Raw genomic sequence first — 13,325 nt, forward strand, 5'->3', positions numbered from 1 at the left:
AGAATTCAACGTAGTAGAAATTTTGTGTAAATAATATATATGATGAGGGACTTACACCAAGAATAGATAAAGAATTCTTACAAGTATATAATAAAAAGATAAATAGCCCAATTTAAAAATGGCAAAGAATTTGATAGACAGTCATCCAAAGCAGGGTTGTACAGAGGCAGCCGCAGCAACACACAGAGCCATCCGTTGGGTCGCAGGTGGGATAGGAGACCGAAAGTCCTGCTCCAGAGGGAGGATGAACACTTTAGAGGAGGATAACTTCTTACTGTCTTTCTCCTGCATCTCTGCTGCACAATTTTATGCTGTAGCTGGATATTTATACTACATTATGGTAGATAATGAGTTGTAGTTATTACAGAGAAATTTCTTGGACAGATACTGTCAGGAATTTGAAGACACGTTAGAGAATAAACTCATCTACATGCCTTCTTTTAATGAATATATTTCTTAAAGACCAGCTGCTGGGGCAGATGCTTGGATTTAACATGGCAGCCTTTACGACATTACAGCACCATAAAGATGAAGTAGTTGGTGACATATTTGACATACTGTTCACATTTGCAGGTTTGATAGCATTTAAAGAATGATTTCTGGACTACAAAGAAGAAAAACAAGGCTAGGATTGGACTTAAGCAGTGGTTTACTGGTGACTTCATTGTGTAAATCATCTTCTATGTTAGCTTCCCAGAATGATCTGAAGCACTAGGTCCTACCTCCAGACAATGAATGAGATCATTCTGGATGTCACCAGCCCAAAAGGCCAATAGGCTCAGCTAATAATGACTTAAGAAAATATTTTGGAAAGACTTACTGTGTTCTGCAACTATTCCCTCACGTTATGTATTGATGGGCCAAAACCAAAATGACCTAACCCTCCTGGACATATTTCTCCTGAAACACCGTCTTGTATTCATTAACCTTAGTACGCCTCCTGAAGTGTTTAGGAACCCTAATACTCCTCTCCTCCCCAAGTAAACACTGCTCTCAGATGCTTCTGAGTCAGACCCCTCTGAAGAAAGCCCACATTAAGCATTTCACCCGGAGGGCCCCTGGCCCAGCATACATGTTGGTGTGTTAACAGCATGGAATAACCCACCATGAGGAGCCCTTTTTGTCCCAGGAGCTTTGCATGAATCTTTTTGCGCACTCACAGCTCTTTTGTACATGGTTCAGAATTTCAGTCCTTCAGTCTCAATGGGTTTTTTATATTTACCTAGCGTGTTAGTCAAGCCAGCTGCCTGTCTTGATATTTCGGAATCTTCTATGATGACAGCTTGTCTTGGCTTTAGGAATCAACTGATGAAAGAGATGACCTTTACCTAAAACTCATGTGAAAGTCAACTACTAGTCTTAACATTTGCAGTCATTGTGTCACTATGTCTTCTTCTGGTCCTGATGTAGTATCACTGTTTCTAGAAGTCTATCTTAAGCATTATTTAAAATATATATATATATATATATATATATATAGAGAGAGAGAGAGAGAGAGAGACAGAGAGACAGAGAGAGAGAGAGAGATGAATACTCAAGCTTACCTAGTGGCTATCATCTTGGAATTTTCATGATTATTCAAAGATCAAAGTATTATATGCTATGTGCTTTGTACTCTTTAGTGCTATGAAGGCAAAAATGCTTCCTACATTGTCCTTTGCTCCTATTTTACTGTGCACCAATGAATGTATGCTGTGTGTTGGAGACAGACTAAAAGGTACCCTGTTCCTATACCATGTTAAATGTGTCTGTGCATATTTGCAGAAAATCCTTTCTGTATAAACCAGTTTGTTAGTTTCACTGTTGGGGTAGGTACAGACACTATAATTTCTTCTTCCTATAAAAATCTCTTCTACCAAGATAGTATTCCACTGATTGAGCTCAATATGAGGAGAAGGTAGTAAATAGCTTTACTGGTCATCTGTCTGCTTTGGTTTAGTACGATGTTTGGTAGAATATTACTTACAAGAAAACAGATATGTCACATATCTAGAAAAAAAAAGGAGCAGCTTAATTCCCAATTCTTTGAGTTTCTAAAAGTAAAAGCAAGGATCTGTACTGACTTTTCACATCAATGAGCTACAAGCTATGTGTTTTTCTGTAGTGATGTGTTGATTAAATACTTTTGCACCATGAAGGACAAAAAAGATATGCAACTAACCAATAAGCACATGAAAAGATTCTCAACTTTATTAGCCACCAAGAAAATTAAAATGAAACCCATAATGAGATATCACTTTGCACACACTAGGATGGTTATAATCAAAACAAAGGACAAATAGAAAGTGTTGGTAAGGATATTAAACCATCATACATTGTTGGTGAGAATGTAAAATGGTGCAGTTCCTTTGAAAAACAGCCTGGCAGTTTCTCAAAATGTTAAACATTGATGCAGTAATTTCACTCACAGGTATAGGTGAAAGCATATGTCCACAAAAAAAAAAAACCTTACACATGAATGTTCATAGCAGCATTATTTATAATAACTAAACAAATGGGAACAACCCAAATGCCCATCAAATGATGAGTGAATAAATAAAATGTGTTATATCCATAAAATGGAATAGTATTTGGCAATAAAAAGGAATGAAGTAATGTTGCATGCTTCAACACAAATTAACTTTGAAAACATGCTAGTTAAAAGGATAAAGTTACAAAGAAACTACATATGTTATAATTTCTTTCTATGGAATGTCTAGAATAAACAAATTTATAGAGACAGTAAATAGATTAGTGGGGTGGATATACGAGGATTTTGGTCGGGTAATGGGTAGGGGATATGTGGTTTCTTTCTGTAGTAATAAAAATGTTCTAGAATCAATTTTGTTCATGGACACACAACCCTCAGAATATACTAGAATCCATTAAAGCATACACTTTAAATGGGTGAATTGTATGCTATGTGAATTATATCTCAATAAGGGTGTTTTTGTAAAGACACTCAAAAACATTTATTGAGCAATTACTGCATATTGATCACTCTCTTTTCCCTCTTTGTGATCTTCAGAGTTTCCGATTAAATAGCAATTCTTCTGGAAATTTTTTCTAACCACCTTTCCCATTGATCGGACTTGATGCTTTGACTAAGTACTTTCAACAAACCCTATACTTCCCCTTCAAATCATGTCTCAGACTTTAATGTGATTGATTGTCCCATGTTTGATCACTTTTCTCAGATTCTAAGTTTCAGTAACCATGAATGTCTTGTCTTCTATTATCCTCATAACTTACTACAGTGCTTGGTAGAGGTGATACTTAATAAATTATTCTTGAATTAATTAATGAAGGACACATGGTCTTATGGGATTACAAACCTCCTTCTTTCTAATTTCATAACAGTCCTGTAGCATGAGGTGAAGAGAAAGTCAAGGACTTCCTCTGCTATTCACAAGCATGGCCAAGGAGGAAGACAAAGTGACTTTCATTGCTACAAAAGACTACAGTGGAATATTTTTTAAAAGGAGCATCAGATTGCAGTAAGAAGACATTAAAATCCAGATTACATTTTTTAAGCTGTGCAACCCTGGGCAAGTTCCTTCACCTAGGAACTTCTGCATATCAGTGAAATACTGGAAATTATACCCACTTCTACTTTCTCCACTGGGTGGCTTGGAAGAACAAATAAGATAAACTGAATGTTAACCCCTTGTGAAAATTTGAAACTGTACAATCATAAGTTGCTAATGGTGTAGCACATTAGTAAAGAAGTAAAGCTATAACAATTAAGGAAAGACCTGTGTTTACATCAGAGCCCTCTAGTAGGTATTCTAAAGTGCCTACACAATAGCCAACCTTTCTTCCTTGCTAACTATCTAATTTTGTTTGAGCAGCCATGTGCCTAGCTATGAGGAATGACTTATAAGTGGTCTAAGCAAATCATTAAAATGATATTTCCCTTACCTGCAATTGGTCTTAGAATGCACAGGTGATTCAATTCTTGCCAATACAAAGTACTCTAAATTCATTGTATGTGCCAGAGAAAGATTTTCCTCCTTGAAAAGAGTCACACCAATAAAACCTTTTTTATTCACCTGTTTTGCTTCCTGTGTAAGATTCTTACCTATAAAGACCTGAGGCAGAACAATGCTGCCACCATCCTCTAGCCATGAAGGAAGGAACAAGAGAACCAGAGATGCTGCACCAACAACTGCTACTGAGTTAACCTTGGATCCATATACCCCCAGACCTCTTGTTATCTAAGGTGAATGACTGCCTTTAATATTGAAGCCACTGTTGATAGGGTTTTGTAATAGTGGTTGTTGAAAGCATTCTAACTCATACTCAGCTCTTTGGGAAATGCAATGGCATGGTGACCTGGGGAAGACTAGGAATCTATCAAAATGCCTTTTTATGCTATGTAAAGTAGCAGCAGTTCAATGTCCCCTTGTGTTTTGCCACTTTAGAACAGTAACTATAGGCAATTAAATTTCTGAAAATTGGAAAACTTGCTCCTTAATTTAGGCAGATTAATTGAAATGATAAAAGGTATTTTAAAAAGTTCATGTCTAAGTACTTGTCACACTAATTTTGATCAAAGGAGAGAAGACAAAGCACAGGAGAAAACGGAGGGTTTCACAAACCTGTGGGATTTGCTGATCTCTATTGTATTAATAGATTCCTATAGGTTCATGCCACTGCTTTCAACAAGGTACAATACATAGTTGAAGGCTAATTATGCAATTGTCTGTGTGGCTTTTGTAGCCTTGCTTTCCCAGCCAACATCTGTTTCTTTTATTAGAGTAACCATATTAATACAGCTGTGAGGCGCAGAAATACAGAAGCAGGGACAACACACACCCATAATAATTTGTGAATTCTTTCATTATTTTATCAAATAAAATGAGTTGTTTCTATCTGGTTGAGTTTCTTTTGGAGGTAATTTTATTGAAAATAAACAAGAGCTAACTCTCCACCCAGACAATGAGTGGCTTACTTAATGGAGAGTTAGCACTTATGTATTTTCTTAATACTCAATCTTAATACTTCTTAATACTGCCTGAAAAGAACAACTATTGACACCTTGTTTTCAATGAATTTTTTTCTTTTCTCTTCAGAGATAAACCCAAGGCAGTCTCAGCTTTGGCAAATATGGATAATGCTGAATGATTCTAAGGTATACTAATGAGAGTCATTTTTTTCTTAAAAGAATGACTCGAAGCTTATTATTAGAATAACCCTTTACTGTATTCATATTTGTGTCCACAATGTGGGGAAAAGTGCCTGGCACACAGTAGTGGTTCAACTAATTTTCTGTGGAATGAATGAGGGAATGAACAAATCGGTAATTCTCCAAATTTTACCACTGTAATTCTCTTTTATTTCCTTTTCTACATCATTGTATTAGTCCATTCTCACATTGCTATAAAGAAATACCTGAGAATGGGTAATTAATAAAGAAAAGGAGTTTAACTAGCTCATGGTTCTGCAGGCTGTACAGGAAGCATGATACTGGGATCTGCTCAGCTTCTGGAGAGGCCTCAGGAAATTTGTAATCATGGTGGAAGGCAAAGGGAGAGCAGGCACATCCCATGGCCAGAGCAGGAGCATAAGAGTGAGGAGGGAGGTGCTACACACTTAATGACTAGATCTCAAGAGAACTCACTCACTATCATGAGGACAGCACCAAGAGGGACTGTGCTAAACCATTCATGAGAAACCTTCCCTCATGATCCAGTCACCTCCCCCCATGATCCCATCACCTCCCCCAGGTCCAGTCTCCAGTGTTGGAGACTGCATTTTAATATGAGATTCGGGCAGAGACACACATCCAATCCATATTAATCACGGACCCTGAGCTTTTGTAAAATATCTGTCAAACCATATGTATTAAGAATTTCTGAACCATGAAGACACATGTGACTGCATAATTACCACAGATCAGCAAGAGCTAGAGTGAAAAATTGTTGGATTTCAGTTTAATTTGGTATGCAGATATAAACTGAGAGTAGGTAATATATGGTCTCCATTAGGCATTTGAAACATTGAAAATAACTCGCAGACCCTCGCTTATTGAAGAGACCATGTGAAGAGAATCTAGACTCAGGGTCACTGGTGGACCACGTAGGCTGTCCTGGAGAATATACTTTGACCAAAAAAAAAAAAAAAGATTCTCTTGTATTTGGTAAGCTCATCCACTTTATCCAAGCCCATATCTCCGTGTAAGACCACCAGGAAGTAATACAAGGGGCTGTCATGCACTTAGATAGCAAGAACAGCTTAGTCAGCCCTGAGATGGAAAATATTATAAGATTATCTTTGCATCTCACCCTCCTCTGTGAGAGTAAAGAAAATGACCTAAACCACCTCACATATGACCTCCCAGATCAACCATATTGCCACTTTACTTGACATTGTCCTTCATACAAACATTGTTCATTCCCTGTTTCTAATTTCCTAGGTCATGATAATCTTATGGCCTCAGTGTCTGATGCCTGCTCTCTGCTCACAGCTGGGCTGCAATGTGGGAGGAGCCGGGAAGGAAGCCTAGACCTCTCCACTTCAGCCTCTCTGAACTTTAGGGATATGGTAGTGGCGGATGGGTAGCTGGAGATGCAGATTCTCTGCAGGGAGGAGACTGTCCAAGTACAAGGGAAGGGCAGACTGGCCCGGTTACCCCACATCCCCTTTCTCAAGGGGCAGCCAAGATGGTCGAATAGGAACACCTCTGGTCTACAGCTCCCAGCGTAAGCGGCGCAGAAGACGGGTGATTTCTGCATTTCCATCTGAGCTTTGAAGAGACCAGTGGTTCTCCCAGCACCCAGCTGGAGATCTGAGAACGGGCAGACTGCCTCCTCAAGTGGGTCCCAGACCCCTGACCCCTGAGCAGCCTAACTGGGAGGCACCCCCCAGTAGGGGCAGACTGTCGCCTCACATGGCCGGGTACTCCTCTGAGACAAAACTTCCAGAGGAACAATCAGACAGGAGCATTCGCGGTTCATGAAAATCCGCTGTTCTGCAGCCACCGCTGCTGTTAACCAGGCAAACAGGGTCTGGAGTGGACCTCTAGCAAACTCCAACAGACCTGCAGCTGAGGGTCCTGTCTGTTAGAAGGAAAACTAACAAACAGAAAGGACATCCACACCAAAAACCCATCTGTACATCACCATCATCAAAGACCAAAAGTAGATAAAACCACAAAGATGGGGAAAAAACAGAGCAGAAAAACTGGAAACTCTAAAAAGCAGAGTGCCTCTCCTCCTCCAAAGGAACGCAGCTCCTCACCAGCAACAGAACAAAGCTGGAGGGAGAATGACTTTGACGAGTTGAGAGAAGAAGGCTTCAGACGATCAAACTACTCCGAGCTACAGGAGGAAATTCAAACCAAAGGCAAAGAAGTTAAAAACTTTGAAAAAAATTTAGACGAATGTATACCTAGAATAACCAATACAGAGAAGTGCTCAAAGGAGCTGATGGAGCTGAAAGCCAAGGCTCGAGAACTACGTGAAGAATGCAGAAGCCTCAGGAGCCGATGCAATCAAATGGAAGAAAGGGTATCAGTGATGGAAGATGAAATGAATGAAATGAAGTGAGAAGGGAAGTTTAGAGAAAAAAGAATAAAAAGAAACGAACAAAGCCTCCAAGAAATATGGGACTATATGAAAAGACCAAATCTACATCTAATTGGTGTACCTGAAAGTGACGGGGAGAATGGAACCAAGTTGGAAAACACTCTGCAGGATATTATCCAGGAGAACTTCCCCAATCTAGCAAGGCAGGCCAACATTCAGATTCGGGAAATACAGACAACGCCACAAAGATACTCCTCGAGAAGAGCAACTCCAAGACACATAATTGTCAGATTCACCAAAGTTGAAATGAAGGAAAAAATGTTAAGGGCAGCCAGAGAGAAAGGTCGGGTTACAAACAAAGGGAAGCCCATCAGACTAACAGCAGATCTCTCGGCAGAAACTCTGCAAGCCAGAAGAGAGAGGGGGCCAATATTCAACATTCTTCAAGAAAAGAATTTTCAACCCAGAATTTCATATCCAGCCAAACTAAGCTTCATAAGTGAAGGAGAAATAAAATCCTTTACAGACAAGCAAATGCTGAGAGATTTTGTCACCACCAGGCCTGCCCGAAAAGGGCTCCTGAAGGAAGCACTAAACATGGAAAGGAACAACCGGTACAAGCCACTGCAAAATCATGCCAAATTGTAAAGACCATCGAGGCTAGGAAGAAACTGCATCAACTAACCAGCAAAATAACCAGCTAACATCATAATGACAGGATCAAATTCACACATAACAATATTAACTTTAAATGTAAATGGGCTAAATGCTCCAATTAAAGACATAGACTGGCAAATTGGATAAAGAGTCAAGACTCATCAGTGTGCTGTATTCAGGAAACCCATCTCACATGCAGAGACACACATAGGCTCAAAATAAAAGGATGGAGGAAGATCTACCAAGCAAACGGAAAACAAAAAAAGGCAGGGGTTGCAATCCTAGTCTCTGATAAAACAGACTTTAAACCAAAAAAGATCAAAAGAGACAAACAAGGCCATTACATAATAGTAAAGGGATCAATTCAACAAGAAGAACTAACTATCCTAAATATATATGCACCCAATACAGGAGCACCCAGATTCATAAAGCAAGTCCTGAGTGACCTACAAAAAGACTTAGACTCTCACACAATAATAATGGGAGACTTTAACACCCCACTGTCAACATTAGACAGATCTATGAGACAGAAAGTAAACAAGGATACCCAGGAATTGAACTCAGCTCTGCACCAAGCGGACCTAATAGACATCTACAGAACTCTCCACCCCAAATCAACAGAATATACATCTTTTTCAGCACCACGCCACACCTATTCAAAAATTGACCACATACTTGGAAGTAAAGCACCCCTCAGCAAATGTAGAAGAACAGAAATTATAACAAACTATTTCTCAGATCACAGTGCAATCAAACTAGAACTCAGGATTAAGAATCTCACTCAAAACTGCTCAACTACATGGAAACTGAACAACCTGCTCCTGAATGACTACTGGGTACATAACGAAATGAAGGCAGAAATAAAGATGTTCTTTGAAACCAATGAGAACAAAGACACAACATACCAGAATCTCTGGGACACTTTCAAAGCAGTGTGTAGAGGGAAATTTATAGCACTAAATGCCCAAGAGAAAGCAGGAAAGATCCAAAATTGACACCCTAACATCACAATTAAAAGAACTAGAAAAGCAAGAGAAAACACATTCAAAAGCTAGCAGAAGGCAAGAAATAACTAAAATCAGAGCAGAACTGAAGGAAACAGAGACACAAAAAACCCTTCAAAAAATTAATGAATCCAGTAGCTGGTTTTTTGAAAAGATCAACAAAATTGATAGACCGCTAGCAAGACTAATAAAGAAGAAAAGAGAGAAGAATCAAATAGATGCAATAAAAAATGATAAAGGGGATACCACAACCGATCCCACAGAAATACAAACTACCTTCAGAGAATACTACAAACACCTCTATACAAATAAACTAGAAAATCTAGAAGAAATGGATAAATTCCTCGACACATACACCCTCCTAAGACTAAACCAGGAAGAAGTTGAATCTCTGAATAGACCAATAACAGGCTCTGAAATTGTGGCAATAATCAATAGCTTACCAACCAAAGAGTCCAGGACCAGATGGATTCACAGCCGAATTCTACCAGAGGTACAAGGAGGAACTGGTACCATTCCTTCTGAAACTATTCCAATCAATAGAAAAAGAGGGAATCCTCCCTAACTCATTTTATGAGGCCAGCATCATCCTGATACCAAAGCCAGGCAGAGACACAACCAAAAAAGAGAATTTTAGACCAATATCCTTGATGAACATTGATGCAAAAATCCTCAATAAAATACTGGCAAACCGAATCCAGTAGCACATCAAAAAGCTTATCCACCATGATCAAGTGGGCTTCATCCCTGGGATGCAAGGCTGGATCAATATATGCAAATCAATAAATGTAATCCAGCATATAAACAGAACCAGAGACACAAACCACATGATTATTTCAATAGATGCAGAAAAGGCCTTTGACAAAATTCAACAACCCTTCATGCTAAAAACTCTCAATAAATTAGGTATTGATGGGATGTATCTCAAAATAATAAGAGCTATCTATGACAAACCCACAGCCAATATCATACTGAATGGGCAAAAACTGGAAGCATTCCCTTTGAAAACTGGCATAAGACAGGGATGCCCTCTCTCAGCACTCCTATTCAACATAGTGTTGGAAGTTCTGGCCAGGGCACTTAGGCAGGAGAAGGAAATAATGGATATTCAATTAGCAAAAGAGGAAGTCGAATTGTCCCTGTTTGCAGATGACATGATTGTATATCTAGAAAACCCCATTGTCTCAGGACAAAATCTCCTTAAGCTGATAAGCAACTTCAGTAAAGTCTCAGGATACAAAGTCAATGCACAAAAATCACAAGCATTCTTATACACCAACAACAGAAAAACAGAGAGCCAAATCATGAGTGAAATCCCATTCATAATTGCTTCAAAGAGAATAAAATACTTAGGAATCCAACTTACAAGGGACGTGAAGGACCTCTTCAAGGAGAACTACAAACCACTGCTCAAGGAAATAAAAGAGGATACAAACAAATGGAAGAATATTCCATGCTCATGGGTAGGAAGAATCAATATCGTGAAAATGGCCATACTGCCCAAGGTAATTTACAGATTCAAGGCCATCCCCATCAAGCTACCAATGACTTTCTTCACAGAATTGGAAAAAACTACTTTAAAGTTCATATGGAACCAAAAAATAGCCTGCATCGCCAAGTCAATCCTAAGCCAAAAGAACAAAGTTGGAGACACCACACTACCTGACTTCAAACTATACTACAAGGCTACCGTAACCAAAACAGCATGGTACTGGTATCAAAACAGAGATATAGATCAATGGAACAGAACAGAGCTCTCAGAAATAATGCCGCATATCTAGCACCATCTGATCTTTGACAAACCTGAGAAAAACAAGCAATGGGGAAAGGATTCCCTATTTAATAAATGGTGCTGGGAAAACTGGCTAGCCATATGTAGAAAGCTGAAACTGGATCCCTTCCTTACACCTTACACAAAAATCAATTCAAGATGGATTAAAGACTTAAATGTTAGACCTACAACCATAAAAACCCTAGAAGAAAACCTAGGCATTACCATTCCGCACATAGGCATGGGCAAGGATTTCATGTCTAAAACACCAAAAGAAATGGCAACAAAAGCCAAAATTGACAAATAGGATCTAATGAAACTAAAGAGCTTCTGCACAGCAAAAGAAACTACCATCAGAGTGAACAGGCAGCCTACAAAATGGGAGAAAATTTTCACAGCCTGACAAAGGGCTAATATCCAGAATCTACAATGAACTCAAACAAATTTACAAGAAAAAAACAAACAACCCCATCAAAAAGTGGGCAAAGGACATGAACAGACACTTCTCAAAAGAAGACATTTATGCAGCCAAAAAACACATGAAAAAATGCTCACCATCACTGGCCATCAGAGAAATGCAAATCAAAACCACAATGAGATACCATCTCACACCAGTTAGAATGGCAATCATTAAAAAGTCAGGAAACAACAGATGCTGGAGAGGATGTGGAGAAATCAGAACACTTTTACACCGTTGGTGGGAATGTAAATTAGTTCAACCATTGTGGAAGTCAGTGTGGCGATTCCTCAGGGATCTAGAACTAGAAATACCATTTGACCCAGCCATCCCATTACTGGGTATATACCCAAAGGAATACAAATCATGCTGCTATAAAGACACGTGCACAGGTATGTTTATTGTGGCACTATTCACAATAGCAAAGACTTGGAACCAACCCAAATGTCCAACAATGATAGACTGGATTAAGAAAATGTGGCACATATACACCATGGAATACTATGCAGCCATAAGAATGATGAGTTCATGTCCTTTGTAGGGACATGGATGAAATTGGAAATCATCATTCTCAGTAAACTATCACAAGGACAAAAAACCAAACACCGCATATTCTCACTCATAGGTGGGAATTGAACAATGAGAACACATGGACACAGGAAGGGGAACAACACACTCTAGGGACTGTTGTGGGGTGGAGGGAGGGGGGAGGGATAACATTAGGAGATATACCTAATGCTAAATGACGAGTTAATTGGTGCAGCACTCAGCATGGCACATGTATACATATGTAACTAACCTGCACATTGTGCACATGTACCCTAAAACTTAAAGTGTAATAATAATAAAATAAAATAAAATAAAAAAGAATATCCTTCTAAACTCTCTTCTGCTCACTAAAATGCCATTCTTTCTTATATCAATGAATACAATCAATTCATTATGACATAATATTTTCCTTCCCTGAATTCCTGAACAACGTATAGTCTTCCCCACATTATTTGACCATGCATGGTCTGTCCTAGATTATTTCACTATGCACAGCCTATCCCATATTATGGCAGCATATATAGCCCACACTGTATTAACTTCACCATGATCACTATTATTTTGAACAATAGATACCCATTATTCTTTACATATTATGTGCTAGGTGCTATATTAGGTGCTTCATAAATATATCTCAGGGTTACATCTCAGCGTATATCCTGAGAACAGTCTTTCTCCTCCCCTAGCCCAGGCTAAAGTAGAAACAAAGACTCAAAGAAGGTTTTGGCCTAAGTGTACATCCTTGATCAAAAAGTGAACATGTCGCTCCTTGAGTCTTAGACAAAGTAATTATCACTAGGCTTCCCTTTGATTTTTTTCTCAATCATGAACCCTGTGCATTTATGAAAACAGGGTTTGAGAAAGGGCCAGGAGTAGACAAAGGGGAAAAGAGTGGAGGGTTCTGATTAACTGTAGAATAAAGAAGTTTTCATTATTGAGGACCATGGAGAGGCGAGTGGAAAGGGCAACTCTTCCAATTGTTCTAGGGAACGGTTGACCCTTCATTTAAGGAAAACCCACTATCTCAACAATCCTGGTCACTTGTAAGTCCCTGAACTAAGGGTGTCCGTATTTAGGAATTGTTATGTAGTTCTTCCTACTTGCTCTGAATTAAGAGACCTTGGTCCATATTCTATTTAGAAAAATTTCATAGCAACCTATTTTTGGGTTTACGTATCTCATAAGTTTACCTCAATTATAAACCCCTAAAGAACTAGAATAGTATAAATTCAATTATAAACCTCTAAAGAACTAGAATAGTATTAATTTCATCCTCAGGATACAATAATTATCCTACTAGTTAACCAGAGAAATTTAGAAATGACTTTATTATTTTACTTCTCTAAGATACAAAGTACTAGTTAAGAAAATTTTTCAGG

The 13,325-nt window shown here is 38.7% G+C and overlaps 1 pseudogene; it reads left to right on the forward strand.

Moving 5' to 3' along the window:
- The first annotated feature begins 244 nt into the window (after nt 1-244).
- Nucleotides 245-715, forward strand: LOC129037463 (ADP-ribosylation factor-like protein 2-binding protein; annotated as a pseudogene).
- Nucleotides 716-13,325: the final 12,610 nt, after the last annotated feature.

The sequence above is a fragment of the Pongo pygmaeus genome, chromosome 4 (genome assembly GCF_028885625.2).
Source record: "Pongo pygmaeus isolate AG05252 chromosome 4, NHGRI_mPonPyg2-v2.0_pri, whole genome shotgun sequence".
Lineage (NCBI taxonomy): Eukaryota > Metazoa > Chordata > Mammalia > Primates > Hominidae > Pongo > Pongo pygmaeus.